General features: G+C 44.0%; 1 long non-coding RNA gene across 1 annotated transcript in view; it reads right to left on the minus strand.

The window, feature by feature from the left end:
• Positions 1–26,851, minus strand: part of LOC310698943 — a 273,173-nt gene that overhangs the window by 183,858 nt on the left and 62,464 nt on the right. The gene's annotated exons all lie outside the window — the stretch shown is intronic.

Genomic DNA, 26,851 nt, shown 5'->3' on the forward strand with positions numbered 1-26,851 from the left:
CATTTTAAAAAGTAAACAATCTTAAGAACTGAAACAGAACAAATTTGTCCCTCTAGGAAAAAAACAGAAAACACAAGCAACACACATCTAATGTCAAATGACAGCAATTGCTCACAGCAATGGACAAGGACTTTTATTTCTGAATGGTGGTGGTGTTGTTACCCTCCCCCCCCAGCCTTAGGAAAGCAAACGGGATTCAATAAGTGACCAAGAGATAGACAAAAAGGTGTCAACAGTATGGGGGAGGGGAGTGTGGAAAAGGGTGGGGGAGGAGTAATACAACCCAGGAGAGAATTCAACCATATTACCATTGATCGACTTCCTGAAGTCAACTTTAGCATCCATTCAGAGAGAAGTTGATTAAGGGGTGCACTAATAGCCTCAGCTGACTTCATTAGGATTAATTCAGAGTGTGTATCTTTTATGGACGTTAAAAAAAACAGTATAGTAAGACTCGGGGGTGTTTGCTCAGAGACAGCAACCCATTCAATATAAACACACACACACACACACACACACACACACACACACACACACACAGAGTTGTTGCATTAAAAGCAACCCGAAAGCGGCTGCCTCCTTATTTTTATTTGTTTGTTTGTTTGCTTCAGTTGTTACATACCACATACTTTTATTTATTTATTGCAAGCATTTATGTACTACTTTTCAGCAGGTTGGAGGGGGAGGGAACTCTCCACCTCAAATTCAGTCGCTTTGGAAGAGAGAGTAGGGATGGTGGTTCTCTTCTCCAACCTCTCTGCAGAGCAGGATGCCTCAGGGGAGGCTGGGTAATGTTCTGATCAGTCAATGAAGGAGGCTGAACATGTTTGAGTGATCATGACACATCCCATCATGAAAATCATGGTGAGAAGGACAGGGAAACCTATTGGGACCTCTTCATTGCTTCTGTCCAGTTCTGAACTTCTTGCCCTGTTCTTGAGCTTCTGGTTCATGACTCCTAAGCACTGTGTTTGCTGCCAAGCCTGTCCCATTGCTTCCCTGAATAAAGATCTGTGTCTTACTTCCAAGTAAGAGCACCTGTCTGCATGTCTTGGATGGAAGTCAGGACATTGTCTTGCTCAACAGTGTTCTGTTGGCACAACACATTTCATCAGCAGAACATGTATAGTGATAAATGACTTTGAGTTAGTGCCAACCCATGGAGTTGGAAGGGACCTTGGAGGCCATCCAGTCCAAACCACGTGCCTTGAGTAGGACCTTCAGTTCAGGGCACAACTACCACATCTCTGTCAGATTGACGTCTGCACTCTGCTTAAATGATGCCAGTGAAAGAGAGCTCACACCACTTCTCAAGGAAGTCTGCTCCAAAAATCTCTATAATAGGCAATGAAGAAAGGAAGCAGGGACATCTGACCTGCTATGAGAACGCCAGCTTTCAAAGGCAAAGATGTGAAAGGTCACTTGTAAGTCAGGATTACCAAGAAGGCGAAGCTACAGCTTGCGGAACTTTTGAGGCAGTCAAGCTAAATGCCTTGGTTGGAGACCGGCTTTTGCACCTCATATCAGAAGACTGGCAGAAAGGAGAATGGGACTTGTTGCCAAGGTAACTCCTGGCATAACACCAGCATTAGCAAGCCCCCTGCCACTTGATCCACAGCAGAGCATTGATATGTGGATTAGAAGAGATTGCATGGCCAGTCTTTAAAACAGCACAGCGTTCTCTACTTTGCCTTTAAAAAGATTGTTGTGGCAACCTTGCCCTCGCCCCAACTTGCTGCTCCGCTAAGCTCCCAATACATTTGAACAGCACTGATGCACCTGCAAAACTCTTCTGGGCAATCAAGAAGCCTGGCTGCGAGGGCAGGAAAGAGAAATGATTTATGTTGCAAGTGAAGTTCAAGCAAATAAGGCAGAAACAGTCTGTGTTATAAGCAGAACTGAAAATTTCAATCAATCAATCAATCAATCACTTAGATAAGTGGTCCAAAAATCCCTTTAGGCTACATTCTTACATCTCGGAGTAGGGATGTGTGAATCTATCAATTTCAGTTTCTCATTCTTCCAATCTTATGTTCAGTTTCCATATCACTTCTCCTCATGAGAATTCATCATTTTTGTTCAGATTTCTCCTAATACACACATTTTCAAATGCAACTTTGCCAACACAACATTCTCAAATTCGGCATCCAGTTTTGTAAGTTATTTGCTAAAATGTTTATGTACACTTCACCCCAATATATGCCTGGGTTGTACACATTATTTCTCTGGGGAAAATGAATCGCAAAATTCAACGATGTGTTTGGGTTCACGTGTAAATAGATAGCCTCATCTTTAAATGTGGACTGAATAGAATCCCCCCCATCCAAATGTGGATTTAGGGGAGTGTGACCAGTGGGTGATGAGACAGGGGTGCTGTAGCAGATGCCACAACTATTATACAGAATGGAATGAGAGAGGCGGGAGACCAAATTTTGGTGTTGCACAGGGCACCACTGATTTGAGACCTCAATGTCCATCCCTGCCCCATCTCTATTATAAACTATAATAGGATTAATACAATGTAAAAAAAGATCTGCTAAAACACAGTCAAAATAAATAAAAAAATTGTCCAGTAGCACCTTAGAGGACAACTAAGTTTGTTCTGGGTATAAGCTTTCATGTGCATGCACACTTCTTCAGATACACAGTGTGCATGCACACGAAAGCTTATACAGTGGTGCCCCGCAAGACGAATGCCTCGCAAGACGGAAAACTCGCTAGACGAAAGAGTTTTCCGTTTTGGAGGTGCTTCGCAAAATGAATTTCCTATGGGCTTGCTTCGCAAGACGACAATGTCTTGTGAGTTCCTGCTATTTTTCCCCCTCCCCCCTTTTTCTAAGCCACTAAGCCACTTATCAGCTGATCCGATCAGCAGATAAGCCGCTAAAAGCCGCTAATAGCGCTAATCCGCTAATCCGTCAATGGGCTTGCTTCGCAAGACGAAAAAACCGCTAGACGAAGAGAATCACAGAACGGATTCTTTTCGTCTTGCGAGGCACCACTGTACCCAGAACAAACTTAGTTGGTCTCTAAGGTGCTACTGGACAATTTATTTTGACTGCGTCAGACCACCATGGCTACTGACCTGAATGCTAAAACACAGATATTAAAAAGAGCACAGCACCCCTTAAAAGTAATTTCCTTAACAGAACAGTCAATTCCACAAACCTGGGCAGAATAAATAGTCTTGACTTGCTGGTGGAAGGACAACAAGGAGGCAGCCAGTCTAGCTTCTCTAAGGGAGGGAGTTTGGGGAGCAGCCACCAAGAAGGCCCTCTGCTTGACTGATTGCCCAGCAGAAACCCTGGATCTTTGGACTGTGCCACACCAGAATTCAGCACTGGCCAATTCCCCCAGAGAGCTGGGTGTCTCCCATCAAGTGTAATACCATTCCAGCAGCAAGGGCCCAAAATGGAATTGGTTGGAATCGTTGCATGATTGCTGTGCCAACCCTGCTTGCCTCCTCTCTATCAGTAATGTTGGGGCCTGATTTCTCTCACTAAGATTTCTCTCTCTATGTTGTGTGTCTTTCCTACTGCACCATCTGCTGCTAACATGCACCTGTGGGAGAACTCAAATAAGTGATACTGTATTCCGAAGGGAAATTGGGGGGGGGGGGGAGAGAAGGAACGGATTTTAGGGGGCAGCTAATTTGAAATGTTACACTTGAAGAGCCAAGTCACACAGGCTGATAATATATGCAGTTCTGTCCCAGGCTTGTTTACTTGGCTTTCAAAAATAGCCTGCTGAGATAGTACAGTTGGAGGAGAATTAATTTCAGTAAGAATAAGCATTTCAGTATATTAACCCCAGAACATCTCCACCCCTCACCCCCCCCCCAGTTAAATATAACACAGCAATTAAAACCAAACAAAGACACTTTAATTAAACGGAACAGGCAGCTATGGCATTTCTAAGTGTGCCTCTTCAACAGAGCTTTTTTTAAAGCAAGAGGTAAGAGTAGATCAATGGACCTTTCTGCAAATGGGAGCCCATCTCTTGATGTCTGCAAGTTGAAGGATGTGCTCAACTCCTCCTCCTGAACTGACGTCCAGAAACTGAAGAGGAGAGGAAAGTAACCATCTATGTTGGGGGAAAATCTGCTGTACTCTTTCAAGAGGAAGAGACTTCCTCTCCACAAACTGCTCGCACCCCTACGTGAAGCCATAAGAAAAAGGTTCTCTTGGTGCCAGTTTAAAGGCTGCTGTGACACCAGGAGCCAAAAGACCAATCCCTTCCCTTTGCCTGCCAACTCTACTTGCATGTTAGGAAGTTCTAGCAGAATCTAAACCTCCCTGTCAGGTATCTAGTTAGACACTACATTTCGTTGGGCAAAATATGGAACAGGTTGGCAGGAATTGGGGGGCTAAAAATTACTTTGAAAGCAATCCATTACAATGACTTTGAGTTGCCATCTCCAACCCCCACCCCTACCTCTGCCTGCACAAAAACTCTCCTCCTCCCCCCGTTCTCCACCAGGGCCATGCAACCCCCCTCTCACTCTCCGACCCACTCACCCACCCGTGCAAAACCTGAGACTCCACCATAGCAGGCCCACGCACTGCAACCCTCCCCCCCCCCGCTCTCTGCGAACTCTGCTGGCACAAAAAATCTCTCAAACTCTTCCTCTTGACCCCACCTGACTCTCTGCCCGCATCCTGTGATAACCCTCACTATTAATGGTAAGTGCAGAAAGACCTTGTATTTGGGGAGGATGGGCAGTCCATATTATGACACACCAGTTTCTTGATTCTGGGGTTGACTTATCAAAGCAAAATAGTGCAACGGCCCTTTGTCTTGGTTCAATGTTGTGACTCAGCCTGATTCATGGTTCTACATCAGTACAATGAAATGCCAAGGATGCTAAAATAACTACAATGTCATTTATAACCTTTCAGCCTCATTTACTACGGTGAGTAAAATAACCATTGCTCATTGTGTTGCTTGGTGTTTTCTTTTTGTTGGCAGATGGGAGGCTGTTGCTGTTGTTGCTGATGGTATTTTCCATCGATTTTATATTTTGTTGTGCTTTATGTGGAAATTGTTCTGTTTGGTTTTGTATTTTGTAATGCTTTATTTATTGTTTATGACTACCTTTGTTATGTTGCAGTAATGCATTTTGTTCATGTTATAAGACACCTTGAGTATTGTGTGAACTGTGGAAAGGCAGCATATAGTCAAAAGCTGTGTCCGGGCGGAAATCGTAGAAATGTCTGGGAGAATCAATTTTGGTGAATTTCCTTAAGCGTAGCTGAAAAACGTCCCTTTTAAACATAGATTTTGCCAGAAAAACAAAAAACCAACAACTTTGCCAAAAAAGGCGCAACAATTTCTGTGTCTGGATTTTTACCTTTTGAAATATGGCAACCTTACCAGAGGCCATGATGAAAACAAAGGAAAACAAAACAAAACTCAAATGTACCTAGTTATCATTACAACAATCTTGGCAGCAACTGACAACCAATCAATTGCCTCTTCAAAGAAACATGCAATAATACAAAAGTGTAAGAGTCATACTTCTTGCTATTTGTTAGCTAAAAAAACAGTTGATTTTGAAGATCAACCAAAATTCCTTGCTTAATTGTGGCTGGGAGAGCGTTTTGTTTTTGACTGATACATGAATAGGACATTTGAAAAGATAACCTCTAAGGTCCCCAGTTCTTCTGCTCCACAAAAAAACATAAATATGAAACAGGGGTACCCAATGTGGTGCCCTCCAGGGTTGCTGGACTCTAATTCCCATCAGTCCCAGCCAGCAAAGCCAATAGTCAGGAATCATGGGGGCTGGAGTTCAACATTTGGATGGCACTTCATCAGTAAACCCTGAAATGGAGCACTGACTAATCAGACATCCAAAACAAATGTTGTCACCGGATTAAACCTCAGTAAGGTAAGAGTTACTCTCAATGGGTAGCAAGCAATTTGACCAAGATACTCTTGTAGTATTTGAACATGTTAAATCAGGATGTCCAAGTTGCATTACTAGTACCTACTAAGATCCTGTACCAATGAATGAAAGTGTCATAGAGCCCAGAGCAGGGGTAACCCATGTGGTTCCTTCCAGATGTTGTTGGACTACAACTCTCATCATCCCAAAACACTGACCATGTTGGCTGGGGCCAATGGCAATTGTAACCCAAAACCACCTGGAGAAGACAATGCCAACTGCTACCCCTAACCTAGGCTTATTCTGACTTGGACAAATCTGTCTTTGAGAACAAAAAATAATAATTCTGAGAGAAGTTACGATATTTCTCCATTTGGATGGTTATTCTTATTTTACCAAGCTGGTTAGTGAACTGAAAAGAGAGTGGGAAGCAATTGTTGACTATCATACTAATAAAAAATGCTACTATTTTAACAAATCAAGTTCTTTCAGTTAAGTTTTTATTTTTATCATTGTCCACCATAATTACGCAGCACAACAATAAGCGGTACTGAATAGAACCCTGAAAACAAGAGACACTCGGGCTCACATTATGTTTGTGTGAAGTGGGGGAGGCCTCTCTTTTTAATTCCTTATCTCCAAATTTCTCCCTCTCCCCCCCCTCTCCCACTCTCTCTCCTTAAACCTTTGGACAGACATCTGTATTACTTCACTGGTGCGATCTACTTCCCAGCAATCCATGTAGCTCAGGAAACTGCCTGTTTTGCCTTTCTGTCAACTTTGTCTACTGTTTTTCAATTTAAGGCAGGAGTGAGGAATCTTCTCTGGCCAAAGGGCTGCACTTCCCTTTGGGCAGGTTTCCAAGGGCCAAATGCCAGTAGTTGTGGGTGGGTCCAAAGGCAAAACTGGGTGGAGCACAAATACTGATTTTATCTTTGTACAGCAGACTAGTTTCTGCACATACGCACACCTTCCTCTGCATCCTCCATCAAGAAGGATTATCAGCATTCAAGGATGCAGTCCAGCCATGCAAGGCCAGGGGGTGTGGGCTGGTGAGAGTTCTGAGGGTTGATTAAAGAGCCAGAAGGGATGTGTTTGGTTCCTGGGCATACAGTTCCTCACCCCTGATTTAAAGCAACAGACCACTTGATCCAGTCAACAGACCTTACAGTAACCTGTTTGGATCACACAAAAGTGGCATGCATCTATACACCAAGCAAATAAGACATGAGCATCTTGCTAAAAAAAACTAAAAAAAGGGGCACAAGTGCTGTGAAATCACAGTCCCAAAATTTGTCTCTTAAACAGGAAGAGGATCGTAAAGAAAGAAACACGGCAACACACACCATTAATTAAACATGGACGATCCTGCCATTACCAGCAATCTACGCAGCAGGGAAATTAAACCAGAGTGTAAAATTTAAAAGGAAAAAGGCAGCTGATATTATCTGGATGACATCATATTCTGAGGAAATGCAGTTTCCCATCCAAAATGTGCTACTGAGTTCCAGCAAACAGTGTTTATTTGTTCAGAACTTCTATGCCACTCAGTATATAAATATGTTTGTGGTGTAAAAATATACATGCTCAGGATACAAAGCACAATGAAAAATAAAACAGTACATCCCTAAGTGTGGCTCAGTAGATATTGCGCTAAATATAGGCCACAACCCCCTGCCCCCAACCCCAGGCATTCCCACCCCCTTTTACTTGTTTAAAACCTAACAGTGTGGCCACTTGGAGATGATTTATCTTCCATACAGGTGAAAACATGAGTGACTATTATAAATTCATCTACATTGTTTTTCTAAAGCATTTATCTTAATAATTTACTCTATTGGTCTGAATACCAGCTGAACCCAAATGTAGTCTGTGCCCCTAAAATGAGATCTCTTAAATGACGGCTTCTCCATCCATAAGAATCTGAGTATAGGCTGCACTCTGGTTTTATAAAAGGGAGAAAAGTATGGCCTATATTCAGAGCAATGTGGTATATAATTACCTTCATTTCTAAGCAGTGTCTAATAGGGGTACAGCATGCATAATAAAATCAGGTAGAATTAACCATAAAATCAGAAAAAACCGTATTTGAAATGGCAGCTGAAACAAAAAGATGTCTCATCCAAGCACCAGAAATTCAACAGAGATGGGGCTTATCTGATATCAGCCAGGAGGGAGATCCAAACAATCAGTCCTACAATGCTGAATGCATGGTTGCAGATGCCTTGCAAGATACCTTTCAGGAGAGAAAAGGCTAAGGAGTAAACCCTACAAAAATCTGGATTTCCTAAAACAGTTGGGTGGAACCTTCCAGCAACGTCTGCAGCCAGCTGGTGCCAAATGTATTGCTCTGCTTTCCTTTTGACCACAACAGTGAGGCCAGGAAGGGTCTTGTCATCTGGGCCTCCACCCAGATGCTCCCCCCCCTCTCTCTCGACAGATGGATGCAAACAACATCCAGCTTGATGCAAGCCATAGGTCTGAGCAATAGTGAGTCTCCTGAAGACCTCAGTGATCAGGCAGAAATGCAAGCTAAAAGAGAGTCCTTATGATGGGGTCGCCAATGTGGTACCCTGCAGATGTTATTGCACCCTGACCACTGGCTGTGCTAGCTGAGGCTGAAGGGAACTGAAATCCAAAAGCATCTGCAGGGTACCACATTGGCTACCCCTGTCTTAAGAGCCAAATTGATAAGTACCACTGTTCTGAAGGAACCTGGAGGCGTACCAGACCCAATTCACACACTGTGCTTCCAGATTCTGGTGTCTGGGCAACCTATGGTTTGTGCAACCAAAGTGTCACTAAGGTAATGGCAAATTATGGATCACCAAGAAACAGGAAGTCGTTTTAGAAATCCCTGCAATTGAAGAGAAAGGGAAGAAGGGAAGAGAGAATGGATAAGCAGTGGGTTTATTTGTAAAGTTCAGGAGGGGGGTGATCTGTATTTGTTTCTCTATGCTTGTGCTTGCATGGGTATGTCTGCTTGCCTGCAGTTAGTTGTGTTGTGTTTGTGTGGTGTCCACACATGTGCGTAAAAGTGTGGGGTGACCATGCCCTTTTTTTACCACACCCACTGCTGATATGTGGCATCCAGAAGGGACACAGGTGGCGCTGTGGTCTAAACCACTGAGCCTCTTGGGCTTGCTGATAGGAAGGTTGGTGGTTCAAATACATATGAAGGGGTGAGCTGCCATTGCTCTGTTCCAGCTCCTGCCAACCTAGCAGTTCGAAAGCACACCGGTGCAAGTAGATAAATAGGTACTGCTGCGGCGGGAAGGTAAACAGCATTTCCGTGCACTCTGGCACTTGTCAAGGTGTCCTGTTGCACCAGAAGCAGTTTAGTCATGTTAGCCACATGACCTGGAAAGCTGTCTGTGGACAAACGCTGGCTCCCTCAGCCTGAAAGTGAGATGAGCGCCGCACCCCATAGTTGCCTTTGACTGGACTTAACCGTCCAGGGGTCCTTTACCTTTTTTACCCAGAAGGATTGTAGCAAAACTATGTGGGACTTGATTTGACCAAGGTTAGCCACCCCTAGTAAACCCTCAACCTATGCTACATACCTTGAAGATGCTTCAGCTCTTAGTTCTTGTTCTGTGCTTTACTGTGCCTTGAAACTCCTTTCCTTCCTTAGTGGAAATTAGCAGTGAAAAATATTCTCCTGGGGGAATTAAATTTGGAGCACAGGTTTTCCAGGTTTAAGTACGCAAAGAGGTTGCCATGGAGTTCTGTCAAGCTCCCTGGTTCATTGATGTTCCACACTGGGCAACTCCTCCAAGAATGCTGTGATCAGTATGTGTTGCTGACTGAATGTCTGCATGATGGTGTTTAGTCTAGAGGTGGGCATTTGAGACAAACAGTGTTATCTGGAAAAGAGGTATCCTGCATTTTTCTGTTGTTAAATTGAAGATTTAAGAAGAGAACATGGGGGTGCCCTTGTTGCTACATTGTGCTGCTTGATGGAGGGAAAGGAAAGGAAAGGTTGCAGCAAGGGATGTCTTTTTAGGTGAGTAAGAGGAGATAAGAGAGAAGAGTGCAGAATTATGCACAGCAAGCAGGAAGTGAAGAGAGAATTATTATTATTTTGTCCCCCTCATAACATTAGAACTCATGGGCTTCCAATGAAGCTGAACGTTGTAAGATTCAGGACAGAAAAGAAAAGAAAGCAAGCACTTTTTCACACAGTACCTTGCCAAACCATGGGATATGTTCCCACAAGAGACAATGATGGCCACTAGATTGGCTTTAGTTGGCCTCCTCTTGAACCATCCTCCTCCTCTTGGGTGTGTAGTTGTGGGGAAGCTACAGAGTAGGGTTGGGCAGATGACTGGTACAAACAAACAAACAAACAAACAAACAAACAAACAAACAACAAAGCTGTCATTTGGATGGTCAGATATAAGTCAGATGTTTTCAAATAATGGTCTGATATTCCTAAAGCATTCCCATTATTAGACCAACACTGCAGAACTAGGGTGAGAAGGTAAGCAGATCTATTCAATAACTTCTGTTGAGAGACTTCTGTCTCTACTGTCCCCCAGAAACAGCCCTGATCTGCCTGGTCCAAGACTCTTAACTGCTATACCACACTGGCTTTCTGTGTTAATCTGGGGTATTTTGTATGCATTGAGCTACATCACTTTCCCCATGTTTTCTGTCCTATTAAGTGGAGGAAAGGGGTAGTCTTGCTACATCCTGAAACACTCTTCCTAGAAGCCACCAGGAAACTGCACATCAGTCCTAGTCAATGCCATTTCAGAAGTGATTTTCAGGGCATTATCCAACTGGCAAACAGAGCAACAATGTCAGGAAGAGATATATATATATATATCTCGAGGACCTATCCCATCTCTGTCTCACATTCATTGATACAAACCAGTATTGACTGATCTATTTTTGACACAGTGCTGATGCCTCTTAGGACACAGGACATCATGGCTAGGTTCCTTAAAATGCAGTGTTGCAAACTGTCACTTTTTGCCTCCTAGACACTTTTGTCCTCTATTTTAGCAGCATGACTCAGAAGAAAGGGAGCGGGGAGAGGAGCGGGGGTTGTATACATGGTGACATCAAAGAGAAAAGGAACAAGAACTTTCCTGCCACTGTAGCACAAAGGTGAGAGTGGTAGGTTAGGACCAGGGAGTCAAACGTTCAAATATCTCACTGAGCCACAAAGCTGTCTGGATCATCTCACTCTTTCGCAACCAAGTCTATCTCACAGGGTTATTGCAGGATAAAAGGAGAGTAAGTCCCTTAAATAAGCTTTCTTGGGAATATTTTTTAGGGTCAGAAAAGGGTATCTTATTGTTTATTTATTGCGAGCAGCTTGTTATAGGCTGGTTTTCTTGAACTTTTGCAGACATCCAGATTTTTTGTTTCGGTTGTTCTAGGCTAAACCACACCCTGTGCTTGAGATTGCTGAATTGAGATCAACAATTCGTTATTTATTTAACCACCCCGGTTGCACTTACAGCAGGCCTTCATGGGTGCTGTCCTCTATTATTTTAATTACGTGTGTGTATTGTAGTGTTTCACATTAATTAGACAATTTATGCAAACACACGTGTTAGATAACTTATAGAAGCATAAGCACTTTTGGAATCAACCCCCCCATTTCCCCCCAAATATCCCTTCATATACAAGCTGTGGGATGTTGTAAAAGGAAGGCAAGGGTATTGTATACAATGAATGAGGATTGAGGGCTACATTTTTTTTAAGAGGCCCTGGTTCAGTTTGCTTCTAGAGTAGATCAGCATATGCTGAGATCATCAGCAGAGAATGCCATTCATGCATTTCCTCCCATTATTCTACTCACACTGCCTGTCTTCATTGAGAAAAAAAGAGGGAAGAATATATTCTGTGAGAATAAAGACACGGCAGATAAACATCCTGAATGCAGCCCCTTCTCACTTGGCCTCACCCCCTCCAAGGCCACACCTCTCAATGGCCCTGCATCATGCTCTCTGGACTGCTTTTGCTTGTCCAGTTTACCTGGCTGGAGTGCATCCTTGAACTCTGATAATTTAGGGTCGCCATATATACTGGAAAATTCCAGTAATGTCCGGGGGTGGGGGCTAAATTGGCACCCAGTGAGAACAATCAATTTAATAGTAAATGTCCAGGATTTTGTCTGCTCCTCAGAAGAAGCAGAAGCGCTAAGCAGCGATTGCGTCCTTGTAGCCTCCTGGATGGCAATTTCAGGAGTCCACTTGCCACCCTGTCATCCACCACTGCCAGTCGCCCTAATAAAGCTCAAAAACTATGGATTGTCCCCCCCAAAAGGACAACTTTTTGGAGCAATTGTGTCAGGATTTGTAGAGAGATGCGGGTGCAGCTGCAGACAAGCCTGACTTTGCGTAGAAGGTAGCTCACTGTCCAGAGTTTAAAAAAGAAAAGAAAAGTCACATCCATTGATACACTCACCTTTTGGCTATGGTTTCCTCTGAGAGTTAAAAAAAAGGTTTCCCTGCCCACCCCCGCTCCCCGACACTGATCTAAATTGATGGTCAGGTCAAATCAGGCTGCCTCTGCTAAGCACTGGGAAAGTCATCAGTTACCACCTTTACACATATGGGAACAAGCAATGTGGCATTGCAGTGTTTAAACTGTTGTATTACAATATGAGTGACTCCCTGGAATGCATTTTTTTCTCAAAATTGGGAGAGCAAAACAAGTGGGGAGGTGATATTCCCAGTCATATAGAACCAGGGCCAGCTGAAGACATTTTTGCTCCTATGGTGAATCTTAAAATGGTGCCTGGGAAGAAGGAGTGATTGAAGATTTAAATCAGGATCGAGTGGGGCGGTGGCAGGGGGCGGGAATAAAGATCTACGTTGGGAACAAGGGTGGGAATCAAATCAGCCTTACCTGATGGTTGAAGTAGGAATCAAAGGCTGTTACAGGGAGGAAATGGACCACCTCCACTGGGTAGGTGCAGAGTCCAGGAGACTCCGGAGGGGATGGGGAAGAGCCCAACAGCACCTCCTATTCACTGAGAAGCCACTGTGGAGGCAGCATTGCCCAGTGGGCTCTCAGCAAATAGGTGCTGCTGCTACTGTTGCTGGTCTCTGCCTATCCCTAGGGATGAGATAAGACTAGCAGTGCCTCCTATTTGCCAAGAGGCCATTACAGAGGTGGGAGGCTGAGGGGCCAATAGATCTTTCTTCCAAGGAGTGTGCTGCAGCTGTCAGCAGAAGCAGCAAGCAATGCATTCCTAGGAGGTTGGATCTGCTGCCCCGTAGATCCTGCCACCTGAAGCAGTTGTCTCCTCTTGTTTCATGGGTGGACCGGTCCTGTATAGAACTACTTTGCATATTAGAAAATTGTAAAATGGCAGTAGAACATTTAATAACAAATCACTAGGCTACTACTTTTTGTTTTTTAATTAATAGTTCCCTTGCTTTGTATTTTTGTTATTATAGCAAAGACACTATGTTGGATGTTAATATGAAATGGAAAATATATGCCATTACCAGGGCCAGATTTAGGTTTGATGAGGCCCTAAGCTACTGAAGGTAATGGGGCCCTTTATATGTCCAGCTGTCCTTTGTCAACAACAAATTGTTGCTGTTTTTTTGTGTTGAATATATGTTTCTGGTAATTTATGGACCTAATAGATATCTAAAGCCATTTGTGTTTCCTACACAACACAAAACACTGTTGCTGTATGTAGGTTTTATTTTATTTGTTTTTTATCTTATATTTTGGAAATGTACATCCAGTTTTTTCCCCTTTAATTTTTTGGGGGCCCCCAAGAGAGTGGGGCCCTAAGCTATAGCTTGTTTAGCTTATACGTAAATCCAGCATTGGCCATTACTTACAAACAGACATATTTAAAGAGTCAGCTTAAGTCAAGCCAAGTCAAATAGCACCCTGACTGCTGACTTCACAGGCCAAGTAAGAATAAAATACACAGGTTAAACAAAACTCCAAGTGATTAAAAATTAATAAAATAGATTATTCTAGGCGGACTTACACAACCAATTATTGACAGAGGGCTGTATCCAACCATGTTCTATGCAGAGCAGAACCATTGAAAGAACCATGAATTTACTCTGAGTAGGACTGGGAATGGATATGATCCAGAATATACACTAGCACACACCCATCATTGCAATACTAGCAATGCTTTTAAGTATTCCGGAATTTTAATTGGCAATAATAAATGTCTCAATATGTGACCCAGAATTACTGACTTGCTGTTATGTTATCCTGATTATGTTGGGCCAGATTGGTGGTGGAGAAGAAGAAGAAGATGCACCTGAAGCTTTAAGTCACTGTCACCTTGAATTACTGCATAACCTCTGCAAAAAGGCATTCCTCATAAAGTAATTAAGAAATAATAGATGTCTGGAATGATTTATGGATTGGGGAGCATCTACTGAAGCCTGAAATGCAACAGATTTATGACAGCGGAGAAGAATAAACTGGGGATAATACACAAGGGCTATATAAATTCCTGATTAACGAAGAATCAATGACATTAATGTTTTCACAGTTAACTCCAGAAACTGATGACAAAACTAATGTTTATAAATAAACTGCAGAACAGGTACAATGATCCCAAGAAATGAAGGGTGTAGGACCAGTGAAATAAATGTTGCTGACTGAAGATGACTCAGGTGGGGTCATCTCATAGAGGCTCTTGAACAAAGTGGGAATGAGCAACGCTGCCTGATCTCAGTGTCCCATCAAAATATATCCCCTTTTTCATTTGGGAGAACCCTTGGGGTTGATATTGAGGATGCTGGGAAGAACATAGATGTTATTAGTTGGACCTTGCTGCTGGTAAAACACCCAGAATGTAACACAGGTTCCATCTGCGCTGTGCATTTAAAGCATGATCATACCACTTAAAATAGTCTTGACTTGCCCTAAGAACGTTGGGGGCTGTAGTTTGTTAAAGGTGCTGAGTGTTGTTAGGAGACCCCTGTTCCCCTCACTGAGAGGTTTTGCTCATAGCAGAAAGACATTTAACTAACAGATAAAGCAGAAAAACTCCCTCAAAACTTTGCAGCCAATAGAGCATGAGCTACCTCACTGAAGAACATGCCACTCTGCCTGGGTTCTAAGAAACACCTCCACTGTCCCCCTCTTGGCTAACCGACTTACTGATAAAAGGATTAACTTTTAAGTCATACACTGAATGATCTCTGCTGTTTTATTCCCAACAAATATTTGCTAGATTGAGGTGACCCTGACCTGGGTAAATTCAAACTGCTCCAGGGCTATGGCAACAGCCACCCACACAAGGCCTGCTGACGTGAATGACAATCTCTTTATATGCCCTCTGTTTGCCAAGTTGCGCAGTCAAGAGCAATTGGGAACATACTCAACCTGTGATGAATTTAAATGACGAAAATATTTGTTTTGAAGAGAACAATTTATTTGTGCTAGAGAAATTCTAAATCCTGTACACTGAGATTAAAAAAGAAAAGGTAAGCTTGCCATCTCTTTCAGTGTAAATGGCACATTTTGCCAAAACATTATTTTTCATTATGTGCCTGATAGGTCTGAAAGCTTAAACCGGATGAGGATGAATCAGACAAAAACACCACATGAACCCTCATCCAGCAAATAAAAGATAATCCTGCAGAAGAAGAAGAAAATATTTGTTGCTGATAGGCACTGAAACTTTGGGTTCTTCCAAACAGTTTGGAAAATCTTGGGTCCTTCTGTACACTCTACGGCCCCATCTGCACTATACATTTAAAGCAGAATCACACCACTTTAAACTGGCTTCCCCCAAACAATCCTGGGAACTGTAGTTTGTTGAAAGTGCTAAGAGTTCTTAGGAGACCCCTATTCTCCACACAGAGCTACATTTCCCAGAGTGGTTTAACAATCAAACTCTTTCCTCAATGAACTCTGGGAACTGTAGGTCTGTGAAGGGGACAGGTGCTGCCTAGCAACTCTCAGCACCCTTAACAAACTATGCTTCCTGGGACTCTCAGGGGTGGGGGAAAGAGCCATGGCTGTCCAGTGTGGTGTGATACTGCTTTAAATGGTAAAGTGCAGATGGGGTCATAGAGACATCTGTAGGAACATAGGAAGCTGCCTTATACCAAGTCAGATCATTGGGTCATCTACCTCAGTATTGCTGACAGTGCCTAGTGCCAGCTGCCCAGGGTTTCAGGTAGAGAATCTTTCTCAGCCCAGTCCTACCTGGAGATGCCAGGGATTGAACCCGATACCTTTGGCATGCAAATGAGGCACTCTGCAAGTAACTATGACCGTTCACCTAAAACTAAAGTGATTCCAGTCTTCATGGCTCTGAGTGGTCATAGAAAACTACCTTATATTGGCTCAGACCAATGATCTACCTAGTGTTGCTTACACTGACTGGCAGCAGCTATCGATGGCTTCAGGCAGAAGTCCTTCCCCAACCTTACCTGAGACACCAGAGACTGAACCTGGGATCTTTTGAATGTAAAGTTGGTGTTCCGTCACTGAGCTAAGGTCCTTTGCATTGCAATAAACACACCTGAGTTCAAATGCTGCCATGGCAGTGGGTTACTTACTGGGCCTCATTCCTACTCAGGTTACACCAAGATTTGGAGAGAGAGAGAGAGGAGGGAAAAACCCATCTTTCATAAGCAACATCTGGAGCTGACATTTGCTAGAGGTTGGTAATTGCTTCATCCTTTGGGTGAGGGACTTATTTACTCTGACAGTGGACTGAACACCTCTGAGATAAAGAAAAAGAAAGACATAGCTGAGACTGACCTTAGGCACGTGCACTTATTCTGTCAGGGCTCAAAGATGCTATTTGATGAAGATCCACAGTGATGAATGCCAAGCACTATTGGTAACTCTGTTTAGGAGAATGTCAGAGCCTTTCTACATAGCTTAAAATTTACTCAATATTGTTAGTAGTTTTGACAAGTTTTGAGGAAGGCCGTGGCACTGAGGCCAGGATGGAAAATGGAGGTGCCTTTTAATTGATAGGCATTTCACTAATGTCACCCCATTGTGGAAGAACATAATGCTGCAGATTATATAGACCCAGACCCAGTTTTAGAGCCCTGTTCATACATTCCTGCCATAAGTTTTCAGAAACTTCAGAGTTACAATTCTCAGAGTAGTTTATTTCACTTCTCAGGGAACTCCAGAAGATTTGGCTCTTTGAGGGGAATAGGGTTCTCCTAAAAACTCTCAGCATCCTTAACAAACTACAGCTCCCAGGATCCTTTGGGGAAAGTTATGACTGCTCAAAGTGGTACAATACTGCTTTAATTGGATAGTGCAGATGGCACCTTAATCTGGAGTTTTGGTTGGTGGTGAGCTCTCCTTCACAGTAGGCATCTGAGAGGCTGGACAGCCATCCGTCAGGGACGCAATAGTTTCATATTGCCTTGGAGACCCTGTATCAAGTTGGTCTAATTGATCTCCATGGTCCCTTCCAGTTTGATGCTTCCATAAACTTCCATGCACAGCACAAATCAGTCAGAGCAAACCTTTCAGCAATGATAATGTGATTTGGATAGTAATCCTTGGCATGAGAAATCTGTGTTTGTGTTAAACACTTGTCCCTATTTTCATGTATGAAATACTGGAGGACATTCCATAGGAATTAAAAAGGAGCCGAGGCTGCAAAACCAAGATGTATCATATTTGCAAGGGGATTCCCCCCCCCATCTCACTCCACCGTGCGAGGCACATTATCTTTCTATTTTGTCATTCCACCAACTGACACCTGCAAAGTCGATTCTAAGCCACCTTGTTGGAGACCTCCTATATGGCTGCCATTGTTACATTCTTGAAAGCAACATGTTCCATGAGCTCTGATTCAGGATATCAAACAAAAGAGAGAGTAATATGTCATTCTCTACCTAACAAGTTATTCAGGGAAATGGAGGGGGGGGGGCTAATTCAAAGACCGGCAACATTAGCAAACAGCCAAGATGATTTTCACAGCTCCCACGGGCTTCTCTAAAAAACATTGTTGCTGAGGAATAACGTGTTCTCTCTCTCTCTCTCTCTCTCTCTCTCTCTCTCTCAGAAGTCATCTCTCAAACAAAAGACAACTTGGATATAGGGAATTGGCTGGACATAGAGAAGGGGATTGTATGCACCAATCAACTCCAATATTCAATCATAAATCAAGCTATGCGGACACAATATCCCCAAGTAACAGGCGAATGGTGCGTGAGGATAGGGAACTCATTTATGAAAAATGTAATTGCTTGCCAGAGAGGGAAGCTGACAGGGAATATGTGATGGGTGACATGGCAATTCTCAGGAAACTCAAAATGAGTCAAATATGCCGTAGGAGCATGTAATATGCTTGGGAGGCAAATTCATAGCCACATCCATTATTTAGGCACTTGACAGTTTCTGCTTTCTCGAGGCAGGAGTGAGGAACCTGTGGTCCTCCAGATGTTGCTGGACTCTAGCGATGAACACCCTTTACCACTGCCAAGGGGCTGATGGGGTCCAACAGAGTGTGGAGGGCCACAGGTCATTCATCTACAGGTCAACCCCACCTTTAAAAACAAACCAATAAACCAGGCATTTCTGGTGAATACGGTGATGGTGATGGAATAATATACTTTGATCCCACATTTTAAGTGCTTTGCATTTCTCCAGCAAGTTCATATCTCTTTAATATAGAAAGATGTTTCAATCCCTGGAGCATCGCAGTTGTTAGGGAACTTCCACATGACCCAGAAAGCTGAAATTTGGTGCACATGTAATTCAGGGCACCCTGATTACTAGGAAAACTGAAAATGAGACATTTGTACTTCTCTCTTTTAAAAAAAGATAATGGGGTCAAAAAGTCCACTGTAAAACAGTTAAGAGACACTTGTTGTCTGAGACCTTATATAAGAGTACAGTCGTATCTTGGCTCCCGAACGCCTTGCGAGTCAAACATTTTGGCTCCCGAACGCCGCAAACCCGGAAGTGACTGTTCCAGTTTGCAAACGTAGTTTGGAACCTGAACGTCTGATGCAGCTTCCGATTAGCTGCAGGAGCTTCCTGTAGAGGAGAGGAGAGGAGAGGAGACACACTGAAAACAAGGGATCTTGACTTGCTTAACCCTACTGACTTTTCTGGAATCTGAGTGTCAATGACATTGGATACAATCCCGTATATTTAAAGGGAGCCCAGATGTCTTTACAAGGGTATTGGACACATTTATGGGGTAGGAGTGTTGCATTCTGAGATGCTACACTACCACTGGTGGCTGGTGTCCATTGGAACTAGTTGGACAGAAAGCAGAGAGAGCAACAGTAGGTGGATCTAAAGGCAATGTTAGGCAGAGCCAATTCATTCTAGTTTTGACACCATCCTCCTCCCTGCTGAAATCTGCAAAGGCAACACTGAGACTAAGGAAGAGGGAGCTGGCAGGCAAGGCCATGTCCAGGTTGTCAGTTGAGAGAAGACTTAGGTTGGTGCCTCACTCACCCTAAAGGACCAGCCTCCACCACTGAGTAACAATTTGGTGGTGGAGAAAATGATGATGGAAGTTGTCAGAGCTGCTTCCAGATCCTAGCTCACAGAGGATCACGCTAGCCAGCGATCATTTAGTAAAAGTCTTTATTGAGTTACAGTTTCCATTCTCAAGCTGCTGCGTGCAACTCTACGACTTATGGGTTAGACCGGCGAAGCTCCGTCTGAGTCTCCGCCCCTTGTACACCAACTTAATATCCTAGCCTTACTCCACCTTTTCCGCCTGACTGTTCTTCTCTGGGTCCCTCTGCCCCCCGGGGTCTCTTCCTTCTGGGATTCTTCTGACGCTGACCCCCCGGACCCTCCTGTCTCCTTGCGCCGGGCTTTAGGACCTGGCTCCCTTTCCGGGCTGCTTACTGCGCCACCTTCCTGTGCATTTGAACTTGGCGCGCGCGCCCAACCTTCCACTTTCCGTCTGACCATTTCTTCGCTCCCCGATGGAGGTGTGGCCACTCCTGACTCGTGCCCTCCCTCCTGTTGTGAGCTGCCAGCGCTTGATACCTGGCGCCCTTCCTCTCCCCTGCTCTCTGTTGGTGACGCTGGTCCCGATTTCCAACTGCTCCCCTGTGAGCCCCCTCTAGCCCTTTCTTCCTGGGGTGTCCCCCTAGGCTCCCCCCTTGCCCTGGCCACTGGTGCTCCTTTCTGTGAATCTTCTGATTCACTGGAAAGACTCGGAGATCTCGGGTCGTCGTCATCACTCATCTTTTCTTCTGCCTCCTCCCCCTCGCTCTCTGTTTCCTCCCTTGCCCTTGCCTCTGCTCCTGAACCCCTGACAGAAGTATATTCCTTCCATGTTTGTGGGCTTCTTGGAAACATCTAATGGTTTAGTGGTGGGGTTAGATCTGGGAGGGAAACCCATGAATGTAGATATTGGTGGACTTCAGCTGTCATCAACCAAAGCAAGCATGGTGAACAGTCAAAAGATTATGGGAAATGTAGCCCAGTAACTTTTGAAGGGTGACTAGATTCTTGATCCCTGGATTGTGTGGATACTTGATGTGATCCAGCAGGGTACACCTAAAAAACCAGTAACACATTAATCTGATCAAATGTGTATATAAATATATGCACTCACAGCAAAGATTTTAGTAATGCAAACTGAGTTCAGATAGAAAAGTCCCGATAAAACTTTACTAAGCAAACTGAACCAAAACAGTGTATAATTTGAGGAGAATGGAACAGAGAGGTATTGGCTTTCTTAGTTCAGACCTAGCACATAGTAGGGAGACATTTAACCAAATATACAGAAGAAAACTCCCTCAGACCTATACAGCCAATCAGAGCAGTGAAAACCATGCTACTCTGCCTGGTTGCTAAGTAACATCTGCACTCATCCTCCTCTTGGCTAGTTGACTTACCGACAACCAAGGCTGGCCCAAGATATTTTGGCGAACCACAAAATGGTGCCCCACTCCTCACAAGGGAAGAAGGGGTGAGTGAGCAGCTACATCAGGAACAAGGCTGGAATAAAGATCTACATTGGGATCTGGTGCCCCTGTGAATCCTGCCACCTGAGGCGGTTACCTCACCTTGTCCCATGGTTTGGCCAGCCCTGCTGATAGCAGAATTAACTCTTAAGACTGAATGATCCTGCTGTTGCATTCCTAATACAGTTGTACCTTGGAAGTCAAACAGAATTCGTTCCAGAAGTCCATTCGACTTCTGAAATGTTTGACTTCCAAAGCATGGCTTCTGTTTGGCTGCAGGAAGCTCCTGCAGCCAATCAGAAGCCACAGAAGCCTCGTCAGATGTTCGGCTTCCAAAAGAATGTTTGAAAACTGGAAGACTCACTTCTGGTTTTCAATCATTTGGGAGCCAAAATGTTCGACTCCCAAGGTGTTTGGGAGCCTGGGTACGACTGTACTCTTTTTCAATAGCTGGATGTCAACCAGGCCCACCACATCGGTCCACCTCGGAACGAAAAACCTTGTTGAACATTTCAGGCTTTCAACAACTATAACTTATCGTGAGAGAGGGGAGGGAGGAAAAAAAAAAACCAAACTAGAGCTGACAACCTGCTTATGAGGCTCTTTCCCCCCTCTGGTTCTTCCTTAACAAGCGAGTTAAGTGGCAAGTCTGCAAAAAGAAATGTGACATTTGCTCCAGCTGCAATATGATACAAGTGTCTAAATTGAATGTTCTCTTTTTCTGCCTCTCTCTCTCTTTTATAAAAGTCTCCAGGCTATGTATATTTATATATTCTTTCCCATTAGAAAGTACTGGAACTTCTCAATCCCTCCTAACAAAAGGCCCCTTTCTCTGCTTTTTCTCTGAAGTATTGAAATATTGTGGGCATAATGCTTAATAGTGGGAAAGCAAATGTGTGCTTCATGCTATGGGCCACCCTGCTGAGGCAGCAGTTTGCAAGATATAGGACTGAACGATACACTTTGCTGCAGACCAAGGTCTGTGAATCCTGATTGCTGCTGGAGGTGGGGAAGGAATTCAACCAAGTTTGCATTTAAAGGCGAATCTGAAATTCACATACTTCAAAACAATATGAAAACTGAAACAAAACCTTCCTTCAAAAAACCACACTGGTCCAGATTCTATGATGCAGCTGTCCAACAAAATAATGTTTGCAAAACTGCTTATATTATGTAACAGTGTGCAGGCCATGGTGCTGTATGGATGTACAAGGGGGTGCCAATTTTGGGAACAGTGGAGGCACAGCCCTCCCCAATAAGAATGTAAAGCAATTTTTAACCCCCTCACCTGCCAACTCCCCCTCCACAAACAAATAAACAAACTTCAAAGCCACACACACCTTCCTTTCTTACACACATTTTATATTTGCTTTTCAGCTCAGAGAAGTTCTTCAGACATTTCTGCCAATCTGTTTTCTGGACAGTCAGCTCTCTGTACCACTAAACCAAAAGTATAGCTATGTCAAAGGAGGCCCTCCCTTGTGCCTCTAAGCAAAACCACCAGTGATAGGATTGCCTACTCTCCATCTGTTCTAATGAGGCCAATCCAGCACAGACAGGGTTTCCCAAACTCGGCCCTCCAGCTGTTTTTGGACTACAGCTCCTATCATCCCTAGCTTGCAGGACCAGTAGTCAGGGATGATGGGACTTGTAGTCCAAAAGCATCTGGAGACCCAAGTTTGGGAAACCCTGCTGTAGGAGATTAGGGAAGGGTGAGGAGGACACTGATCCAAGAACAGCCTTATGGGGTAGCCTTAGCCTATGTCAGAATCAAATAATGGTTCTGAGCATGCTCAGAGCTGAAGCCCACACCAACACAGCTGAGCTTTAGGAGTGTGCTTGTTCCCTGAGCAGACCTGCTGCTTCCTCCTTTTTCTTTGCTGCCTATGAGAGTGAGAACTACTGGCACATGGCAAGTCTCTCGTTTGCAAAATAAATGTTTTTGGTTATTACTGTTTTTATTTAGTGAATGGGAATATTGGGTGGACTTAAGTTATTATTCTTGTTTGTCAATCCTGCAGAAGTTAAGCTTCATTTGAAGCTGCTGGGATGAAAATTCATTATGCTGATACTGAGATAAGGGGAGAGTTTTGGCCTGTCCCATCTTGAAAGCTTGGACTGTTGTCCAAACCTTCGCTGTCTTCACTCACTGTGCCTTAACACACAGGTTTTACAAAGTGCTTAGGCTTGGACTTAGGAGAGAGTCTGTAGCAGGAGGGAGTACCATAGGCACAACCACTAATGCCTTTCATCTAATTTCTTTCTGAATATAAAAACACAAGAAGAGCCCTGTTGGATCTGAAAAATGCCCATCTAGTCCTTCATTCTCTTCTCATAGTGGCCAATCAGATGCCTATAGGAAGCCTACTTAAGAACATAAGAGGAGCCTGCTGGATAACCATCTAGTCCAAGATCCTGTTCTCTCCAAGATCCTTCTCTCCCAGAAGCTCTCCCAGAAGCCCAAGGGAGATTCACAAGCACGATCAAAGCATGAGATCACTCTCCCTTCTTGCGGTTTCCAGCAAATGGTTTTCTGAAGCATTTCTGCCTCCAACTGTGGAAGCAGAACATAGCCATCATGACTAGTAGCCATTGATAGTGTTATCCTCCATGAATATGTCTCTTGGGGGTGTCAATGCTGCAAACCCCTCCATTGTAGACTCAGGCTATATATATGTTTGTAAATAAACCATATATCCTAAAGACACCATAGCCTCTTCTGTTTCTCATTCTGAGGAAACCGAACCCTGGGTAAGCTCCTGGAACTCCTGGGTGGGCTGTTCAGTGTGGTACTCCAGGACTCTCTGTCTGGCCGTCAAGGACTTCTCCATTACTGGCTCTGCTTCACACCCGCCTTGAGTGTTTTTTTCCTGGCTGGAATACGGCCTAGAACTCTGATCATACCTCTTGCTTCCCTGGATAGAACATGAGGCGGAGCCTATGAGTGTGTGCAAACTAGCGTACTGTACAAAGATGATATTTACATCAATTGCTCCACCCACTTTTGCCTCTAGCCCCACCCACTCTTTGCACATGGGCCCAAGAAAAATGCAGAGCAGGGAATGCTGCCCTCAAAGTTCCTTGAGCTTGCCCTAAGGTGTTGTTTAGGCTAACCAAACTCTACTGCACACTCCTTGGTTTTGATGATATCTGTGGTGTATCCTTTGTGGGAAGATCATGGGTGCTGACTTTTAAAGCCCTAAACGGCCTCGGTCCAGTATACCTGAAGGGGCATCTCTCCCCACCCATCGTACTGTCCAGACACTGAGGTTCAGCACCGAGGGCCTTCTGGTGGTTGAGAAGCCAAGTTACAGGGAACCAGGCAGAGGGCCTTCTTGGTAGTGGCACCCTCCCTGTGGAACGCCCTCCCACCAGATGTCAAAGAAAACAACAACTACCAGACTTTTAGAAGACATCTGAAGGCAGCCCTGTTTAGGGAAGCTTTTAATGTTTGATGTATTACAGTATTTTAATATTTTTTTGGAAGCCGCCCAGAGTGGCTGGGGAAGCCCAGCCAGATGAGCGGGGTATAAATAATAAATTATTATTATTATTTATTACCTGATCTTCCCACAAAGAGGGTTGCCAGTATCTTAACTGCTCCTGCTCCTGTGCAGCAGAACATTTCTCATCAGCTGTTTCAATGCCAGAAATAAAGCCATCAGCCTGTCTGCTTGAATTCTATGTGTCAGGCTGGTGTCAGAAACATGGGAGTTTGGGGCTGTCGTTTTTTCTTAAAGTGGAAATTCCACAGACTGATCTGAGCAGCTCATAGGACTGAGTGAACTGACTTCACCAGGAGTGCCCTGCAAACTTCAGGAGCAAACGTTCAAACAGGCAAGCACCTTTAGGTCGTGTTCATTTTCAAAGCGTTGTTAATACCCAGATGGCACACTTTTCATCACTGTAAAACGGTGCTGAGTTGACAGAAAGCATGCTGAGCACTCCACAAAAACAGGAACACCTCCACGCAACCTCATACTTAAGCCAGATTCAGGTAATATGCTGTTAGTGTCCCGCCAGGATCAATTTAAGTCTGCTAAGCTGTGGATTCTCTGGTTCACTGTTGTTGTTGCTTTTGGTTTTTTAAAAAAATCCTGCTGAGCAAGTGCTTGAACAAGCACACACTCAGATGCACAGCAGTAAGAAAATGAAATGAAAAGCATTGTAGATATCATAGCAACCAGGCCCCAATGCATTAAACAATCTTAGGAGTTTTTATATTCTTTCCCTGATTTTCAGTTTTATTTTGCATAAAATGTAAATGCTGGAGATTAGAAATGGGCAAATATGTCAGTTTTTGGTTTCTCTGTTTTCTCATTGTCACAATCTTAAGTTCACATTTTGACATCACTTTGCTTTAAGTGCACAAGAAAAATTATCAGCAGTTTAGTGAGAATTTCTTCTAATAGGTATCATTTTTGCAAAGCAAATTTCCCCAGTATAATGTGTTTTGGATGCTATTGTACTAATGCATTTCCATGCACACTTTAACCTAATGCAGGTGTGGGGAATCTATTATGGTCCTCCAAATGTTGGTGAACTACAACTCTCACAATCCCTGGCCATTGGCCATGCTTGCTGGGGCTGATGGGAAGAACTGCATTGCAAAATTTGGAGAAATGCAAATTTTAAGGGGTTGCTGTGTTTCCGTTCTTGTATTGTTTCAGAAAAGACACATTCAGTAAATTTGCCTTGAAATGAAAACTGGATCCAATTTTCTTTCCCCTGCTGAAGATGGAGGGGAAATAAATACATAAAGGCAAAAAGCCAAAGCTACATGGGAGGACCTCTGTGGAGCTCTGAAATAGAAAGGGAAAATTGGGAACCTAAGAAGATTGAGAAAGCACAGTCCAGCCAATTAAGCCCTTAGCAGTCCTCCTTATGTTGATTGAAGGCTAAACTAAAGCTTAGCTCCACCTGGACCAGGAACGTAAGGAAGTGCCCTCTACCAAGTCAAACCATTGGCCCATCTAGTTTAGCATTGTCCACACAAACTGGTAGCAGCTCTTCAGGATTTTAGATCAAGGTTTCTCCCAGCCTTAGCTGGAGATTCCAGGGATTGATTCAGGGACTTCTGCATACAAAGTAGAGGCTCTCTCACAGACTCATAGTGTTTTCTTAAGGTAGGAACAGTCCTAGATTCCTGGGAGGGAACCCCAGGTTCGATAGGGTATACAGTGGTACCTCGGGTTACATACGCTTCAGGTTACATACGCTTCAGGTTACAGATTCTGCTAACCCAGAAATAGTTCCTCGGGTTAAGAACTTTGCTTCAGGATGAGAACAGAAATCGCGCTCTGGCGGCGTGGCAGCAGCAGGAGGCCCCATTAGCTAAAGTGGTGCTTCAGGTTAAGAACAGTTTCAGGTTAAGAACGGACCTCCAGAATGAATTAAGTTCTTAACCTGAGGTACCACTGTATAGCCTTCTGATACCAACCACCTATGCAAGTTTAGTGTTATTTCAGCTACGTAAGATTGACACTCAGAAGATTGAGCTTGCAGTTATTATGCAGAGCAGGGGCCACTAACCCCTTTGGGCCAGTGGGCACACTGGGAATTTTGAGAAAGTGTTATAGCTGCCTGTCACCAAATTGCTACTGTGAGGGAATGGCGTGGCACAAAATGGCTGCTATGAAATTGTGGCATGGATGCAAAGTGCGTGCCATATCTAAAAGAGCGCCAGAAGAGAGAGGACCACCAGGTGCTGCAGATACCACCTCCCATCAGCACCCATCAATGAAGAAATAAAAGGCAGCTATTTGATTACAGAGTGAAGTTCTTTGCACCTCTGTTCAGAATGCAAAGGAGTGTGGATGTCCAGTCCTGGCATTCAGTGAAATAGGAGCATGCTTAAGGGGACATGTTGAATTGGGGAGAGAGGCTGAGCCACTGCAAACAGCAACTGAGCCGGCAGAACAAACAGTCTGTTCTGCATTGTGGATTTTGCAGGTAATATGGGCGGGCAGACTGGTGCCCATGGGACCATGTTGGCAGCTCCCAATATAGAGATTCCTCATTGATGCTAATGAGGAAAAGCAATGGCACTTCTGGTCATTGTTTCAACAAGGCTGACATCCTTGAC

Source organism: Podarcis liolepis (genome assembly GCF_965112155.1).
Source record: "Podarcis liolepis genome assembly, chromosome: Z".
Taxonomy (NCBI): Eukaryota; Metazoa; Chordata; class Lepidosauria; order Squamata; family Lacertidae; genus Podarcis; species Podarcis liolepis.